The sequence below is a fragment of the Kogia breviceps genome, chromosome 12, assembly GCF_026419965.1.
Source record: "Kogia breviceps isolate mKogBre1 chromosome 12, mKogBre1 haplotype 1, whole genome shotgun sequence".
Lineage (NCBI taxonomy): Eukaryota > Metazoa > Chordata > Mammalia > Artiodactyla > Physeteridae > Kogia > Kogia breviceps.
This window is the reverse complement of record NC_081321.1, coordinates 71,137,026-71,156,336: the sequence shown is the minus strand read 5'-3', so window position 1 is coordinate 71,156,336 and position 19,311 is coordinate 71,137,026. Positions and strand designations below refer to the sequence as shown.

The window sequence follows — 19,311 nt, the reverse complement described above, 5'->3', positions numbered from 1 at the left end:
TCCCCACTCCCCAGTCCCTGGTAATCAGGTAACCAGCATTCTATTCTCTGCTTCTATGAGCTGGACTTTTTTTTTTTTTTTTTTAAGGATTCCACATGTAAGTGATACCATGCAATATATTTCTTTCTCTGTTTTATTTCACTCACCATAATGTCCTCCAGCTTCACTCATGTTGTCAGAAATGACAGGATTTACTTCTTATTAAAGGATGAATAATATTCCATTATATATATATATATATACCACATATTCTTTACCTATTCATTCATCCATTGACACTTAGGTTATTTGAATCCTATAATCATGGATCATGATGATTTTACAGCTTTTGAAATACCACAAAAGTAGTATTTCTTTCCTCAAAGGAAAAGAAATAAGATTTTAAAAATCCAGGGGATCAAGATGGCAGTGGAGTAGGAAACAGAGTTCACCTCCCTACACAGAAACATTGAAAATACACCTACAAATGGAACGATCCACACAGAACAGCTACTGAGTGCCAACAGAAGACCTCAGACACCCCCAAAGACAAGAAAACTTCCACATAACCTTAGGACAAAAGGAAAAAGTAAAAGAAGGAATCAGGATGGGCCCTGAGCTCCAGAGAGGGAGCTATGAAAGAGGAAAGGTTCCTGCACCTTGGGAAGGCTCCTTGCCAGCAGAGAAATTAGACTGGACTAAAGGGAAGTTTTGGAGCCTAAGAGGGGAGAGAGCAACTGGTTTGTGGAAGGCAAAATGGAGAGTAACCTGCACAGAGGGTCAGCACCACAACCCTGCACATCCCAACCTGAGATACTCCTCTGTCAGTGAGGGTGGGGGTCGGGTGCTCAGTCCTAGGGAGAGGACCAGGGTTAGGTGAGGAAACAGCCTGAAGAGATCAGCCATGGCAACTGAGGATATACTAGGAAGGAGCCTGGGCCCACCAGAGAGACAAGGCACCAATATTGGGAGGCAAATGAGGAGAGGGGCGGGACCACCATAACAACTTCTATCCCTGTGAACACTCCCAGGCAACAGGACACTGCCTACAGGAGTTCTGGGGACAAGAGTGAGTCACCACCACCATCTTGGGCTCCAGAGGCTGGAGCCCACTGGCTGCCTCTTCCAGACCTGTGGGCAGATGCCAAGTCCCACCCCTGCTGACCCAGAAGGACACAGACAGATCCAGCTACTAGTAATTCTGCCAGCAGGCCTCAGGACCTGCCCATGTTATTCTAGGAAGGCACAGATAATTTCTGCAACTAGGAAATCTGTCAGTGGATGCTGGAACCTGCCATGCTATTCTAGGAGCATGCGGATAGCTCTCACTACTAGTAAATCTACCAGTGTGTGCTGAGACCTGCTCCACTGTCCTAGGAGGGTACAGATAACTCACTCCACTAGGAAATATGCCCAGAAGGGGGGCTGAAATCACAGCTGAGCCCCAGGGGCTATGTGATTAAGGAAGAAGGGCTGAAATCTCTCCTCGTAGCTGCACAAACTGTGGAGTTACACCTCTACTGGTGGCTTCTTAAATTCAGTGCCTGTAAAATATCCAAAAGGGCAACAAGTGCTCTTGCATCTGTGATGGGTCTAGCTTTAGCAGCTGTGGTCTCTGTGGACATGTACAGATGGGTATTGGGCCAGACCAGAGTTTGAGCTGTCTCCATAGCTCCCCCAGGTGCATGACTACTGCACGACTACTACAGTCCTGGACCTGACATCAGTACACCTGTGCCAGTGGCTGGGTGAAAACAACGTATGAGAGTCACCAAGGCCAATTGCCAGAATACCCACAGTTAAGGCAGGATGAAGAGCAGTGCCAACAACAGTATACTCTGTGAGCCTGCACAGTGGTTGAAAGGGGACACAATAGAGCACATGCACAGGTGAACAGCTCCAGAACACGAATACTCAGTGGCTTCTCTCCAAGTGGAAGTGCTCCAATCCCATCTACCTTGTGCCACAAATCAGAGTCACAGCTAAGAAACAGATCTGGGGACCTCTACTCCAAAAACTAGGGAGCAGACCCTGCCCTGGACAGGGCAGTGACAACCACAGAGCAAAGGGGAGGCCCCACTCAATAACTAGGGCAGGCTCTGATAACCACAACTCCAGTCAAACCCCCTATCAAGGGGATAATGGCACAAGCCTCTGGACCAACGTCACCCACAAGGGGGCAGACACCAGAGCAGGAGGAACTATAATCCTGCAGCGTGCGGAAAGGAGATGACAAACACAGTAAGATTGATAAAATGAGATGACAAAGAAATATGTTGCAGATGAAGGAGCAAGATAAAAACCTACAAGAACAAATAAATGAAAAGGAGATAAGTAATGTATCAGAGAAAGAATTCAGAGTAATAATAGTAAAAATGATCCAAGATCTGAGAAAAACAATGGAGGCACGGATTGAGAATATACAAGAAAAGTTTAACAAAGACTTAGAAGAACTAAAGAACAAACAGAGATGAACAAGACAATAACTGAAATGAAAAAATACACTAAAAGGAATCAATTGCAGAATAACTGAGACAGAAGAATAGATAAGTGACTGGAAGACAGAATGGTGGAAATCTCTGCTTCAGAACAGAAAAATAATAAAGAATGAAAAGAAATGAGGACAGTCTCAGAGACCTCTGGAACAATATTAAATGCACCAACATTCAAATTATAGGGGTCCCAGAAGAAGAAGAAAAAGAAAAAGGACCTGAGAAAATATTTGAAGAGATTATAGACAAAAGCTTCCCTAACAAGAGAAAGGAAACTGTCACCCAAGTCCGGGAAGCATAGAGAGTCCCATACAAGATAAAACCAAGGAGGAACATGCTGAGACACATTTTAATCAAACTAACAAAAATTAAATACAAAGAAAAAGTATTAAAAGCAACAAGGGAAAAGCAACAAATAACATACAAGGGAATCCCTATAAGGTTATCAGCTTATTTTTCAGCAGAAACTCTGCAGGCCAGAAGGGAGTGGTAGGATATATTTAAAGTGATGAAAGGGAAAAACCTACAACCAAGAATACTCTACCCAGCAAGGCTGTCATTCAGAGTCGATGGAACATCGAAGGACATCAAGGACACTGTGTCCTGGCCCCCACCTCCCACTTCAGGCTGAGATATGTTGTGGTGCTGGGTGTTCTGCCCACCGGCCAGCAGTGCCATCTCTGCCCATCTCTGCCCACCCTGAAGGCTCCCCTGGCCCAAGTCCCTGCAGGGCCAGCCTAGAAGTCCTATGCTAGTGGAGTTTAGGGGCTAGGGGTCAAGTTGCCTTCTCTCTCTGTCTCCCCTGGTACTATTTGCTGTCTGGATGGTGCTTCCCTCCCCAATCCCATGTCTTTGGGGTCCATTTGTCTGTCTTTGTTGTTGTTTTATATTAACATGCCTGGACCAGTCCCTTACCCTCTATCTACCCACTGCAGTTAATTTATCTGTCATTAAATGTGGCTGCACTGCTTCCAGCCTCTGCTTCTGCCATATCCCTAATAAAATGTGGTGCCCCCCTCACAAAAAAAAGAATAGACTCTTTAAATTCAAATACAGTAAGTCCCCTACGTACGAACATTCAAGTTGTGAACTTTCAAAGATGCAAATGTACATCCACATGTCCAGTCGCATGTCCAGTCACCTAAGTTAGTTCACGTGTCTGGAGTACATTGTCAAGTGCATGCGTCCTCTACAAGTCATTGTGCTTTTGTGTACTTTACAGTACTATGTAGAGTACAGTAGTACAGTATCTTTATTTCAGTATGTAGGGGACTTACTGTATATATACTTCATACAATTTGAATGTTATTGAAAACATAATTGTTTTAAAAGTTTCATGTCTGAAAATATAATTTTTAATTCAAAGTTTGGTACAAAAATATTTATTTGAATTTGGAAGTTTACTCTTTAGCCATGGATAAAATATATACTTGTAGTTATGCTATCATATTCTGAAAAAGTGTATGACAATTTGCAAATGTTTGCTTTGTACTTAGGTTTATCTCATTTACAGGTTTTGTTTGTTTTCCAAAAGATTTTTGTCTTGATCATAACATAAGATTTTCTTTTTACACAGAGGGCATAGCTGAATTAAAAATTATTTTTATCCATCTTAAGAAGCATAACAGGACAGATGACAATAAATGAAAGTGACTACCCTAATGACAATAATAACTGACATTTATTTAACATTTATTAGGTACCAAGTATCTCCTTTGACAATTTATACATATAAGCTTTTATTTAGTACAAAATTGAGCACAATTTTTTAATTTTCTCTTTTCCCCTGTGCTTTAGATATGGATAGACATTTAATAGAATTTTGTGATGAAAGAGCTTCCACAGTTGTTTATATTAACCTCTTCACTTTTAGAGGCAAGAACTCTAAGGATCAGCTAATTTTGTGGTAGGCTGGAAATTCAACTCCAAAGTCCTAATGAATAAGTTCAGCCTTGTATCACTAATTTGTTTTACAAATGAGATGCATAAAAGTAGATATCATATTCTTAACACTAGTTCTGTTAGTAATCAAAACTGAAATTTTATTGGTACTTTTAAAAGCAATAACATAGTTGAAAAATACATAATATACTTTTTGTAGGAGTTTGATTAATGTAAACTAAATTTCATATTTGAGACTGATTATAAAATGGAACAAGTGGCATTATTCATTCATTTATTCATTCAACAGATATTTATTGAGCATCTGCCATATGTATAGGCTCTATGATCCATGAGTGAACAAGACAAGCAAAAGTCTCTGCCTTCATGAAGACATTTACTCTAGTGGGGAAACCGAAAATAAACAAGCAGTGTAAACTATGCCTCATATTAAAATGTGATAAGTGCTTTAAAAAGAGGGGCAGGGTAGAGTGATATTAAATGTAAGAGAGGGGGTAATTTCTAGTTAGGTAGGCTGGACTGTCTCACTGAAAATGAGATTTTTAAAAATAAAAATCTGCAGGAAATTCAGATGTGTGTGGGTAGGGCATCCCAGGCAAAGGGAGCAGTACGGACAAAGACCTGATGTTGGGTGTGTAGTGGGCAGGTTTGAAAATTATGGAGGAGGAATAAAGGAAGACTGAAGAGAAGTGTTGTGGTAGCTGAGGTCTGTGAGGGAGCCAGGAATTAGGTCAGACATGGTTTTACAGATCATATTAAAGATTTCAACATTCAATTTGAGAGGTAAAACAATGATCAATTCAAGGCTTTTAGGTAAAGTGGAGTACAAATCTAACAAGTTTTTCTGGGATCACTCTGGCTTCTCGCTTAAAATGGACTGAAAGGTCGGGGAGGAGAAAGGCAGAAGCAAGGAAATAGGAAGCAGGTTTTTCCAGAATATAGGCATGAAATGATGGTAGCTTGTACTAGGATGAAGCAAGAATTGCTGAGAAACATTTTGAAAGAAGTGCAGATAGGAGTTGCTAATGACAGGGGTGTTTTGTCAGAGAAATAAAAAGACTAAATGAAGGCTCCTTGGAAGTCATTGACTGTTGGGTGAAGATACAGGAGGAGCAGATTTAAGGGAGAATGTAAGGCGCTCAGTTTTTGACGTGTTAAATTTGATATGCATAGATTTTGCAGCTGGATAAATAAATCTGAAGTTTAGGAAGAGTTACAACTTTGGAAGCCATCAAAATTGACATGGGATTTAAGTCTTTGAAAACAAATGAAATCATTTCGGGGAATCAATATAGTGATATTGTTCAAAGACTGAATCTTAGGGTAACTTACTATTTAGGTGTTTGTTAGATAATTAAAACAAAAAGGAGTAGATTGAGGAAAAAGAGCCAGGAAAGTAGAAGGAAAATCAGGTGTGTGTGTAAATAGGAGAGAGGCCAAGTGAAGAAAGTATTTTAAGTTGGAGGGAATGATCAATGGTACCAATTGCTTCTAAAGGTCAAAAGAAAAAAAAAAATGTGAGGGCAGAGAAATGACCATTAGACTTAGTAATATGGAGATCAATAGTGACAACAAAATGAGCAGTTTTCAGGAGTTGTGGTGATAAAAATTTGATGATGGTGTGCTTGACAGAAAATGGGAGCAAGACGTTCAAAGAATCAAGCATAGAGAGATATTTCAAGGAGTTTTTTACGTTATAGTTGGAAGAAAAATAAGGTGATAGCTTGAAGGGGAAGCAGGTCAAGATATTTTATAAGACGGGCAACATAACTGCATATTATTTTGATGCTGATGGGTATGATTCATTTGATGGGGAATATCTGATAGAAAAGGGAAAATTGCTAGAGCAGTGTCCTTAAGAAAGAAAAAGGGGATGGGATTGAGTACACAGTGGAAAAACTGTATTTACTTGGAGTGTGGTCCATCCTGATAACAGATGTGGAAATATTCAAGCACAAATGCAAGAAAATAGGTGTGAAGGGGCAGGTGGTAAATGGATTTTCTTTTTTTTTACTGTTTTATTTTCTTTAGTGACATAGGAAGAATGATCACAAGCTAAGAGTGGGAGAAGAGAAGTTTGAGGCAAAATGACATAGTATAAAATAGTCCTAGAGCACAGAAAAGAGTGAAGGGACTAGGGAAGTACAGTATGAATTACTGCTCATGAATATAAATTGATGCCCATGTAGATGATTTGGAATTTCCTTTAGGCTGGTACAGTGGGGCAGGTGCAGGTGTGCAGAAGATGGAGAGTTGGATTTAACGATGGTTGTGGTTTAGCCTAGAAAGTAAATGAATATGATAGGAAAAAAAGAGTTGATGCTGCATTTAAGTGAGTGATTTTGTAATGATTAGCAATGAAATTTAAGCTTGATAATAAGAGAAGTGCAGGTGTTGGTTGAGGGATAAGAGATAAGAAAAAATGGTAATGTCTCACTGGCTACAAACTATTGTTGGAATTTGACTGTTTGAGGTGGTGAGCTGGAAAGATAGAAAATTGTAGTAAGACATGTTTGAAATTGAGGTTTGGGGAGAGTGGTAGTGATTAGTAACAACAAAGTCATAGGTGCGATCATAGAAGGGAGTTCTGCAATTAGGTTGGGAACCAAGATGATTGTGAAGAATGGAGAGGCTAGGCCTTGGAGTTTGAATTCACCACTACAGAAGTGGTGTTGGAGATAGTTGAAGTGAGCCAGGAGCTATCTTCAGTAAAGAAAAAAAAAATGAGATGACATAGGGGATTTTTAGATGATAGCAGCAAAGGGAGCTGTTTTATAGAGGAAGGATATATAATTGTCTAGAATAGGATGATGAATACAAAAAGGACACTTACCCTACTTTAAGGCCCAGACTTACAACGTCTATAGAAGAAGCAGTATCATCAGGAAAGAATCAGTTTAAGTTAGAACTTAAACATGCTAGGAAGAAACATTCTAGGAAGATTTTGAGGATATAGTCAATTTTGCTAATGACTGAACTTGAGAGAAAAAGAAAATATGAATGGCAGATGGATAAACATTCAGATTCAGAAGAGATCTTGGAGTAGGAAGAAATTTCAGAAATGATATAATCTAAATATTGAAGCCTCTTCACAATGTAACTAATATTCAACCAATCTCTATTTGAATATTTCCTGTGACTGGCTCCTTACAGGCAGCCCATTCCAAAAATGAGATATTTTTTAATGTTCAAAGATACTTCCATTTGCTTGAAACTTAAATAAAATTTATACAGCATAGGTTTCTTATAATTAGGACTCTTGCTGCCTGTTGCTGCTCCCAGACTATTATCTCTGCTCACTATTTTGATCATCCCATTTGAACTCTCTGGTTTGCCTGTTCTTTTCCCTTTTCCCTTTCTGAGGCTGGGCATTTACAGACCTCCTAGTTACTTGTTTAAAATCACTGATAATTTCGTCAGCTGACCACCTTAACAGTTACCACCATTGCAAGCAACTTTAATGAGGAGGTGCCCAATTCACTGATCTCCAATTGTTCTCACTACTGTTCAGTTGCCTTCTACTTTCACATTATTCTTCCACACCTGGATTCTCTTTATAGCTGTATCATATTTACTTCTTGACTCCCTTGCTCTAATTTCATACATACCTGTCAAGACTGTAACTATGGACAAATCCATCTCTGTGCCTATACCCCAATAACGAAACATCAAACAGCATATTGGAGGCACTATAGTTTCATGTTCACCAAACTCAAATGGACTTTCCACAATTCAGTCAAGAAACAATGTAAATATCTTCAGAAAGTTTACCCTGCTTATTTTCACATAGAAATCTCATTTATCCACTCTACTTAAATCTTTAACTACTTCTTTTTTCCCTCCACTAATCACAGCATATGGTTCACGTTTTTCCAGAGAGAAAGCTTCAGACAGCAGCTACTTAATATTTTTGCTACCATATCTAAAAACTGACCTGCTGCCTCCTGTTCCCATTACAATGAAGAAAACATTGCTCCAATATAAATCCAGTCATGTGCTTCTTTGCTTCTTTGCTCCCATTGAACTCTTAGCTCTGTCTGCTGCATCTTCAACATCTTGATTTTTACCACGTATTCCCTCTGATCAATCAAACATGATCTAATATCTGTAATCTTAAATAGAGCAAAACAAGCCTTGCCTTGACCTCATATACCCTTTTAGATATTACTTTTATTTGTTTTTTGTTTCCTATTTCCCTTCATAACCAGTTTTTCAAGAGTTTGTGTTTATGTGTGTGTGAGTGCGTGTGCATGTGTGTGTGTGTGTGTGTTTTTCATATATCACTTCAATTTTTTTTTTTTTTTTTACATTCCAGCTATTTTTCTACCCTTGTCATTCTATGGTTCTTCTTGAAGGGTCACCAGTTAGTAACTTATTGCTAAATTCGACATGTTTCCATCCTAGTTTAGTTGTCAGCAGTATTTTACACAATGGACCACTTCTTTCTTCCTGAGAGATCTTTGTGGAGATCAAGAGGATGTGTTGTGGATACATATTCTCAGACTCTAAAATTCAAGTGATGATAGTATGTAATTATTTTAATTTTAATTTTTTTTATCATAACCAGAGTTAGCTTTAGTTCCCATCCTGCTTGGTAGGAAAAAAAAAAAAAAAACAGCTGAATTAATTCTAAGTAAATTTAATTGCTTCAAATTATTCTCAGAGTCAGGTTTTAATTCCATCAAATCAGAATTGCCCCTCCCTTTCCTTCCTTTCTTCCTGAATTGGTTTAATTTCTGAAAAGTTTATACAATACAATATCAGATGGTGAGGCATCTGGGCTTCAGCCTTCCTTTGTCCTACACTGACATCTGTTGCAATGTACAATCATATCCGCTGTCCCCACCACACTGGCATCTGCTGAGGTTTCTGTATACCCACCTGGTTTTTTGACATACATCCTAAAGTACTCTTTGTTATAATTTACTCTCATCATGACTACAAATCCCTTTAACATCTGCCAGTTTTCTCATTCTCAGCCAAGTGTCTTGTTATCAGAGGTAAAGGAAATCCTTTTTCTTTCTCTTGTCACCCAGGGACCACAGGAGACTTGCTGTGGCTGCCTTGTGTCTTCTTTAGCAGCAAAGAGACATCTCAACCCTCTTACTCCTATTTTCATTGGGTTACTAGGAAATACTAAAAGTGTGTTTTTCTCACATCATTTCAGAAAAGCTTAAGGGCAAATGCATCCTTTATTCCTGGAATTTCAAACTGTTTAGTACTTTCTCTAAATATCCCTTTTACTTTTTACTGACTTAAGAGCAGATAAGATAGTCATAAAATTCACCTTAGGCCTAAACCAGGGTGTAAATGCTTCCCTCTAACACATTGTTCAACCTTTCTCTGTACCAAGGGAGCAATTGTTCTCTTTATTCTAATCTAATAAAGAGGAAGAGGGATTTAATGTTTCTATTCTTCTCTTCATCTATTATATCAGTAAGATAGCTTTCATTAAAATAAAACCCAAGGATTTAGCATCTCTGCTTTTAGGTCTTTCTTTTCACTTCATCCCATCTGGTTGTGCTGAGAAAAAAAGGACCACATGTTAAAGGTCAAGATATTTGATAGAGATTAGAGGAAGAGACTTGCATTTCTGTAGTATGGCAGAATGGGTAATCTGCCTATCTTTGGTTTGGGGTAAATATTGTAAATGCTGAATAGATTAACACATTTAAATGCATTGATGAGCTGAGTGGAAAGTAAAGAATACTCTCAGGCAAAACTAAATGAAAAGAGAAAAAGTGGTAAGTAGAATGCTAGCTCCCACTTTGAGAACAACTGCAAATTTTAGTGAATTTGAGTTCTAACATAGAAAACAGAAAGATAAGTCCAATCGTTGCTTAAATTAGGAAGGCTAAAAGAATATAATCCCATCATAAAGCTGGGTCCACCAAATTGGCCAGTCCGTTGATGTAAGTGTAAAATAGATATAAATGTACATTTCTGGAAGGTGTTACAAGAAGACATTTCTGTCTTGAATTCTAGTGCCGAATGACTGGGAAAAATAATCATTCTAGCTAAAAATAACCCAAGTATTGGATTGTAGCCTGAATTATGTGATGTGAAAAACTTTAATGCAATACTATAGTTTAAAGCGGTCCTAGGTTGGTATAGCCCCCAGTCACCTGGCAGAAACAATTGTGAATTTTCTTTGGAAGAATCTGTTTTCAGTCCAGGCCACAAATAATGACCACAAATAAAATTTTAAGAAACATCAATTTATAATAAAAAAACATAAAACACCCAAAGAAACAAGGTACTACAAGCTTGAGTCTCCAGAAATTAGAGACAGGATATCAAAACTGAACAGTATAAAATAAATATGCTTTATGGGATGTATAAATAGAGTACTGAGAAAAAGAAATCAACAAGAAAATGTTAAAAAGACTGAGAAGATTTAACAAAAGACTCAAGAGAATGGTTTGATATTGAAACTATTGTTTTAGATCAGGGTCCCTAGAATCAGTTTCTGAGATATACACTTGAATGCAGGAGGTTTAATTGGGTGTGTTCTTCAAGGAGTGGACACCTGTAGGGCAGTACAAAAAAGCCTGACTGAGTGATGCAGTTGCAACAGGAGTCTTAACTGATTTTATAAACTCTGGATCCAATCACTCCTAAAATTACTATTTAAAAACAGACATATTTTAGTGTTTCTGTCTATTATACAGAACAGTGACCATCCCCCAGATTGAACATAATGGTCATAAGCAGGAAATTAGATCATAATCATCAAAATTCTTTAAGGACTCTAAAAGTTCTATGCAAATGGGTTATCATGACCATCTATCCAGGAATCAAAAGCACAGCCACTGTAGTCAGGTAATCTCAATTCACTTCTGACTCTGACACTCACTAGCTAGTGAACCAAAAGCAAATTACTTTCTCTCTATGCCTTAGTTTTCTCACATCTAGAGTACAATAAATAAAAATTACTTTGTAGCATTGCTGTGGAGGACTAAATAAGATGAACTTACCTGGAGAATAAGTATAGCACCTATTATATAACTATAGTTTATTAAATATTATCTGATATAGCAAAAGTACTTTTATTATTTATTTTTGGTTATGGTGGGTCTTTGTTGCTGCACGCGGGCTTTTTCTGTTTATGGCAAGCCAGGGCTACTCTTTGTTGTGGTGCGTGGGCTTCTCACTGTGGTGGCTTCTCTTGTTGTGGAGCACGGGGTCTAGGCGCGCAGGCTTCAGTAGTTGCAGCACACGGGCTCAATAGTTGCAGCAAGTGGGCCCTAGAAAGGCAGTCCCTAACTTTTTTGACACTAGGTACCAGCTTCGTGTAAGACAATTTTTCCACGGACTGGGGGGTTGTGGGGGTGGGAGTAGGGTTCTTTCAGGCGGTAATGCGAGCGATGGTTCAGGTGGTAATGTGAGTGATGGGGGGAATGTTTCAGGTGGTAATGTGAGCGATGGGGAGCGATGGGAAGCAGCAGATGAAGCTTCGATCACCTGCTGCTCACCTCCTGCTGTGCAGCCCGGTTCCTAACAGGCCTTGGACCCATACTGGTCTGAGACCCGGTGGTTGGGGACCCCTGCCCTAGAGCGTGAGGGCTTCAGTAGTTGCGGCGTGTAGGTTCTAGGGTGTGCAGGCTTTAGTAGTTATGGTGCACAGGCTCATTAGTTGTGGCTCACGGGCTCTAGAACACAGGCTCAGTAGTTGTGGTGCAGGGGCTTAGTTGCTCTGCGACCTGTGGGATCTTCCCAGACCAGGGATTGAAACTGTGTCCCTTGCAATGGCAGGAGGATTTCCAACCACTGTGCCACCAAGGAAGTCCCCAAAGTACTTTTAAAAAGAAAGAGGAGTATCATAATCATAATCCCTAACTTAGCATCTGCCTCACTTTTCCTATATTTATGATATGCTATTTAATCCCCTGTCCCCAAGACATTTTCTGACCATGGCACATGCAGAGCCTAACTCCCATGCCAGAAGCAAAATAATATTTTACTGAAGTTTGCCTTTACTGGAATATATGTATTCTGCAACAGCAAGAGGTCCTTGACTTTTTCTCTGACTCTTTATATACATTTATAGGAGAATATAAATGCCCATCCTACCCTTGTTATGGCAGCATATCACATATTTGCATGGTGATACTATTCCTTAGACTAAGTGTTTCAGGATATGTTTGGGTTGATTCCTTTCACTTTACTACTACATTTACAAAGCAAGTATAATTATAGTATTGAGATTTTTATTGGTAGAAGCATTTACTGTTAATCAAATAACATTTAAAAATATGTTTTGTATCTGTGCCTGAAAAGACTATATATGACTTTCTTCTTGTGTGTGTTTGTTTTCCTACACTTAGAACAAGCCAAGGTGCGATTGTTTCTTTGAATAAAGTCACTTTATCCTGGCCCCTTGAAAAGAGCAAAATTACTGCTAATTTTTATGGTTCAACTTTTCAACCTATCCAGTTGCAGTTGAAATAAATCCCATATAGAATCTGATCCACAAGTTGATTCCTTTACATCAATAAACAAGTTTTTGTTTCATTCTCTATGTTTGACCAGATTTAACCTGTTCTTCTTTAAAGAAAAAAATCTGGGGCAACTTGACCCCTACCATAAGCTGTCAAGATGAAAAATCCACACTGTAATGTCAATTTGCAATGCTTGTGGTTCAAAGAAGATTTGCGGCACATGTGATTTATTTTTCAATCACCTAAGATTTAACAAAGAAACTACTGTGATTAATCTCAAAAAAATCGAGAGGTAATTTATTTTTACAAATTTTCGTTGAACAGCAAATGCATGTCATTTCTAAAGGTGGTATTAGGAAAAACAATAACACAACAGCTATTGAAGTGTGTATAGAGTGAATATTTTTAAATCATAAAGAAGAAAAGCAACACCTGAGGAAAAACTAATACAGCTCTCTACTGACATTTTGGTATGATGATTTCATGATGTTAAATAAAATGATTTAACATCACTTTAAAATGATTTTAAATGATTTAATGGATGTTAAATAGATGGAAGTGATGTATAATATCTTCTCAGGGCTTTTATTATGAGATTAAACTCCTCTTTTTCAAATGCATATCATCCTATTGAGTCCTTCTAACAGAGGATAATTTTAATGCAGATTTTGGTTATCTCAGTAATGAACTTAACAAAAATAAATTAGTTGAAATGAAAATTCAGCAATGTTGGGATGACTCCTATGTTTCAAATGCTCTGACACTTGCTCAACTTCGGCAAGTGATTTCTTGCAATTTTCAGCATCTTTAGGAAAATCTACTTTAGAATTAATCTCCTAATATTCACTTTTCAGCTGTATTCTATTCAGAATCAAACCTGTTAGACCTGCCTTCTGCTGAGTAAGTCCTTTGCTTCCTTACTTACACAATTTTATTTTCTTAATGATAACATCTATGATTGCAAATTGCGCCTGACAAATTCTTCTTAAGGTCTTCTCCCTTGTTTTTCTGCAAAACCAATTTAGTCTTGTTTTAACTATAAAACCTAACTTAATAATCAACAATTCTTGTTAAGTGCAGAAATACTTTACTACCAAAAATCCATGTATGAATTAATCATTTTTACTCTTTTATTACAAGTATATAATCATTAAATAGTTGGATATGTTTTAACTGATATTGAAAGATATCTAAGATACAATGTTAAGACAAAAAGTGAGCTAGAAAATAGTGTTTTTATACTTACAGCCATACGTATAAATATATTTGAACATGAGCAAATAATGTTAAAATATGTTAGTACATACATGGAAAAAAATCTGCCATAAAATGCAGAAAACTTAATATTATTCCTTTCTTAAGTGGGATCATAGTGATCATAGTGATTCATTTCTTATATCTGTATGTTATTTTTGGCAAACAAGGTTTTGTTTTGTTTTGATTTCTTACAATAAAACATGGGAAAAAACCAGAAGCATGTAAACCCACATATTAACAATGACTATCTTCAGGAGATATGATTATAGGCAATCTTAATTTTCTTCTTGGCTGTGTTTAATATACATGTTAATGAATAAGAGTTATCAGTTTAGGCAATGCAAAGTAGAATCATATTAATGGACTAAAATTTAAAAACTCCTTCATTTATGGTACTTATAAAAACATCTCATTCTTTATACACTTTTTCTTTGTAAATATGATTTTACATATATGGTTAATGAAATTTATTTATTAATAAACTGCCTTAAATGTGTGAACATTGTTAAATCACCAAACCAAAGGTAATACACCACAGCTAAGTTATTGCTTGACTTTCTCAAAAACTTCTCTGGTTGATTGCCTGGAGATTGGCAATTAAGTAAGATTTTTTTTTAAATTATATTTTGGTTCTTTATTTTCCTTACCTTTTGTCCTTGTGGTTATGCCATTTTGTTTTTATATAGGGTCACAGGTAATGACAGTAAAGTAACAATATACTGCCTTTCATATACAACAGGGAAAAGACATTAGGAAGATTAGTTTCTATTTATAAGAAACATGGAAACCATAAAGAGTAAAAAATCATATTCAGTAAGCCCTTGTTTTAGATATGTCTTTCCCCTACATTGCAATGTGCTGAATCACTCTTTCTTATGAACCACATGAACATTTAGGTTTCATTAATTTATTTTAAAATTCTTATGTCATAAAGTATGCCTGTTTTTTTCCTAATTATCCTCTCTATGTTTCTTCCTATTATTGTCTTTTTTTGCTTCTTCAGTCATTGCCAGCAATATTTAAGGTCTCTGATAGTTAATGGCAATGTCAGAGGACAATTTCTGGATCCAAGCCAATCATAACATCTTTCAGTAATGTTTATATATACCAAGCTTGCCAGCTACTTACCAGTGCATAAGAGAAGATAAATGTACACTACTCTACTACCAAGGATAAAAGAATCCAAGCCATCTGACTGCTAGCAGCCTAATTTTTACATAGCTGTTTACAATTCTGATCATCATGTTATAGCAATAGGATTTATTAATCCTTCTGACATTTTTCTCTTTGACAGCTTCTCAGCTTCTTTTATATCCTTCTTGGATGGGTAAGTACTATATGCTATGCTGAAACTGTGAGTCAAGTTTTGTATGTTGAGACTGTTTTAGACACTTAGTCTACTAAAATGTAACAACTTGGATTTAACCCTATCAAAGACAAAAAGGCCTCAAGGGTTCAAGAAAAGTGAAATGAAGAAAAGTGAATTCAGAAATGTCATTGCAATGGAGACTTTCAATATCTTTAACTCAGAGTGGGTTAAACTATAACTTACATTATAGTTTCTACGGGCAGGCCTTAGCATTTTACTCCAAATGGAAAACATACTTTTAAGACAGCTACATTCTTTCAAGACTATTCAAATGGTTTGATTTAGTAATATTTTTGCTATAATATTTTGAATTTTACATCTTTTTAACTCTACATTTTCAAATTAATTTCAAATCATTAATAATTAGTTATAACCACCAATTCAAGGTGGTATTTGACTCTTCATTGTGTATTACATTTTATTTAATTACTATTAAATAAGATTTGATAATAGATATTATATACATTAAATACAAACAGTAAAAACAGAACAAAATTATTCAAAGGGTGTGTGTGTGTGTAGATCCATATCCTAACAATGACTAACTTGAGGAGATAGAATTATAAGCCATCTTCATTTTCTTACTTCTTATATATATACTTTTATTTATATATACAAACACCTGAATTTATCATTTATTACAGCCAAGCTCTAAACAAGATTATGCTTCTAGAATCTATAGCAAAAAGGAGAGGAAATATTTAAATTCTGTTATTCCCTTTGTCCAGTAAAAGAAATCAAATATTTTGTTTAATGTGGACAGATACATTTCTTTATGCCAGTGAATCAAGAAGCAATTCAGGCATATAAAATATATTAGTTAGATTCATGTTGTCAACCATAAATTTACACGGAAATTTTATTCAGATGGGTAATTTATATTTTTGGATCTTTGTCCGATCTGTTGTTTGAAAATTGAAATCCTTTCTTAAGTTTTGTCTTAAGTTAGCTCTTAAGTTAATGAAAATTTTGCTATAGAAAATAAAGATGATATGGTTTCATGTTACTTCTTCATGATCTAATTTGATACATTTAGTTTAAAATTTTAAAAGGAAAATATAGTTATATCATGAGATGATCTCACTCAAATTTCAGGTGTTTCAAACTGTCTTTTGTCAAGTGATAAATGCTGTTTCTGTTACGATTATTTAAAATTTTGAGATGAACAACTAAAGCAATATACTCTCTTGTATTATTAGAGAAGGATCCATGATCTTTAGACATTGACATTCTTCTGTGAAAGTTTTGGAGTATGATTACATGTTTCCTCAACTATTCAGATGTTTTCTGTCATATTTCTTCATAGATATAAAACAAAGTGTTAATTCCTACATATGTAGGAAAAATTCAAACATTTTATGCATTTTGTACATTTGATGCAACTTAGAATCTGTTTTAACCTTAGAAAGAAACTTGTTTGAGATAGCATAATTCTTCACCATCTTATTAGAGAGTCATAGTATTTGTCTAAAGTATTTTGAACACAGGTGTGGCAATTTCACAGGGTTACACAGGATAAGAAGGGACTGTTGGTGATTTTCATCTCTGTGTCTATCCGATTTCTTGTGGAGTCTTTTGTCTGATGTAGTTTAACTCGAAATCATTGCTATATATAGCCAAATTGTGTAATTTCCCAGAGATTCAGAAAACTGGTAAGTAACCAGTGGAGAACCAATTAAGTAATGATTAATTTTCACATACGTTCTTATTTATTTAAAACATGGGGGAAGAAAAGAAAAATATGGTATACTCTAGATTCATCAGTTTCAATCTCTTTTCATGGTATACAGTAAAGTTCTAGAAAATGTCACAAGGTTAAAAAAATTTGACTTTTATGTCACTAGTCTTTATTAATGACTATCAGAGATCCTTTTAAAGTCAGTGTTTATTTTAAATTTTCAGTAATATACAAAATAATTTTTATATTCATGTTATTAAAATGACATTTCACCAAGAGCAACTCTATTTCCCCAAATTAGCACATCCTCATATTTTCTTTCTGAAGTCACATAAATGAATTAAATATTTTGTAACTGTTGTTATTGCATGCATGGTAGAAAAGTTTGGACCATTACTAATAATAATTATTAGTAATTTTATATACATATATAAATCTATGTATAAAATTTATGTAAAAAATTACTGCTTGATCACTCCTCATAAGATGTTAGACCAGAGAAAGTACAGGCCGCAAAAGATAGCTCTGGATGTGACAGTAACAGATTTGAAGCATTGGATTACCTGGTTTTGTAACACTTATTAATAAATAAAGATTAATTTCAGAATATTATTAGGATATCTATAATTCTTTCAAAATTCAACTACATAGAGCTTCACAGTTTGAGGAGGGTCAGTGGTATCAAAGAGGTCATAAAAATGTTGCATCTCACACTTCACACATCACGAATTCATGATTTTAAGAGAATGATTAATTGTTGGGTGCTAATTTTCCATTAACTATTTTACATTGTAATTAATGACAGTGTATATTTTGAATCATAATGGAAATTTTTCATATTTAAAAAAAATCCTATATATGATGAAAATCTATGAAAATTTATTTTTATTGAGGTTTGGAGTTTTTCAGCATCTTATAAAAGTCAAATTTACAATGTATGGGTATTTTGTAGAACAAGTACATCTCCAGATAAAGGAAAAACTTACATATACTTACACAGAGGCCTCACTTCCCTAAAACCCCAAAGCGTCTTGACTCTCTTTTGTATTACTCTTTTAATTTTTACCTAGATCATTTAAGATATACACATACACAATTTGCAGATATGCAATTTCATAAATACTTTCAGAGATGAGAAATTGAATTACATGCTGTTTACATATTTACCAGGGAACTTTATTGCAGTCGTTATATTTTATTTTTTTATTCTCTGGAGGATTTTAAAAGATTCTAATAGCATTTTTAAGTATTTAATTGTGAATTTCTAAAGAACAGTGATAAACATGGTAACATTAGTTTTCTGATATTCTCAAAATTCAAAGAATAATAAAAGCCAATTTCCTTAATCAATTGTTATATAAATTACTGAATAAATATTGTCTGATGAGTCTATCAGTGTATAAAATTGTTCTAAAGACCTGGAACATGAATTCAACCTCAATGCAGTACATATGTCTCCATATTCTTCTCAAGAAGCAGAACCTGCCTATTAGCATATACAGAATATGGTGGACATATGTTTTTCATATGAATACCATATCTCTTCCACTAAAATAACCCAGTTCATTCCACATATGTCAATAAGCAGGGGCCCAGATTGCATCCCTTCATAACCCCCCACACCATAATGAGAGACATATATAATTCAGATCTCATATATAATTAAAGCTCACTGTACTGTTGGTCAGACAGATTGGTTTAGGGATGTGTGAATAATCTGAGTTAGGTTACTGCCTTTGTCCCTATTTGCTACTCTGAAGGAACAAAGTAAAGGAAAGCTGAGATATGAATAGAAACAAAGTCACTATGTCATTGTTTGTGACCTAAAATCTTTTCAGTAACACCTGCCAGTATATCCACCTTTATAAAAAACGCATTCTTATTTTGAGATTGATTCTTGATAAATGCATTAAGAAATATTGACTTAGTGGGATATATTTTGGGATTTCCAGGTCATTCATTCTCTGCGATGGCCTTGATAATAGTATGTTGGCTGAATCCAAATTTTGTTGTGTGACCAGGATCTAGGCTTTCCACAAAATTTGTTAAATTAGGGGAAAACGAGGTATTTACATACATATTTTTTACAGTGTGAGTGTGTATTTGTGTGTGTTCACACGTGTATAATTTTTCAGGAGATAAGTTAATTACTAAGAAAAGACTCTATAGCAGAATTATAAGTTTTCAATCTTT

At 35.8% G+C, this 19,311-nt stretch overlaps 1 protein-coding gene across 5 annotated transcripts in view; it reads left to right on the top strand.

Moving 5' to 3' along the window:
• MGAT4C (MGAT4 family member C) overlaps positions 1-19,311 on the top strand; it is a 629,413-nt gene that overhangs the window by 69,088 nt on the left and 541,014 nt on the right. For 2 of the 5 annotated variants that reach the window (XM_067008317.1, XM_067008320.1), the window contains exons 2-3: positions 13,669-13,714; positions 15,366-15,398. The exons of 2 other annotated variants lie outside the window; for them this stretch is intronic. The gene's annotated coding sequence lies outside the window, so the exon portion shown is untranslated. The remainder of the gene's footprint in view (positions 1-13,668; positions 13,715-15,365; positions 15,399-19,311) is intronic. One more of the 5 variants, XM_067008319.1, reaches the window with a different exon arrangement.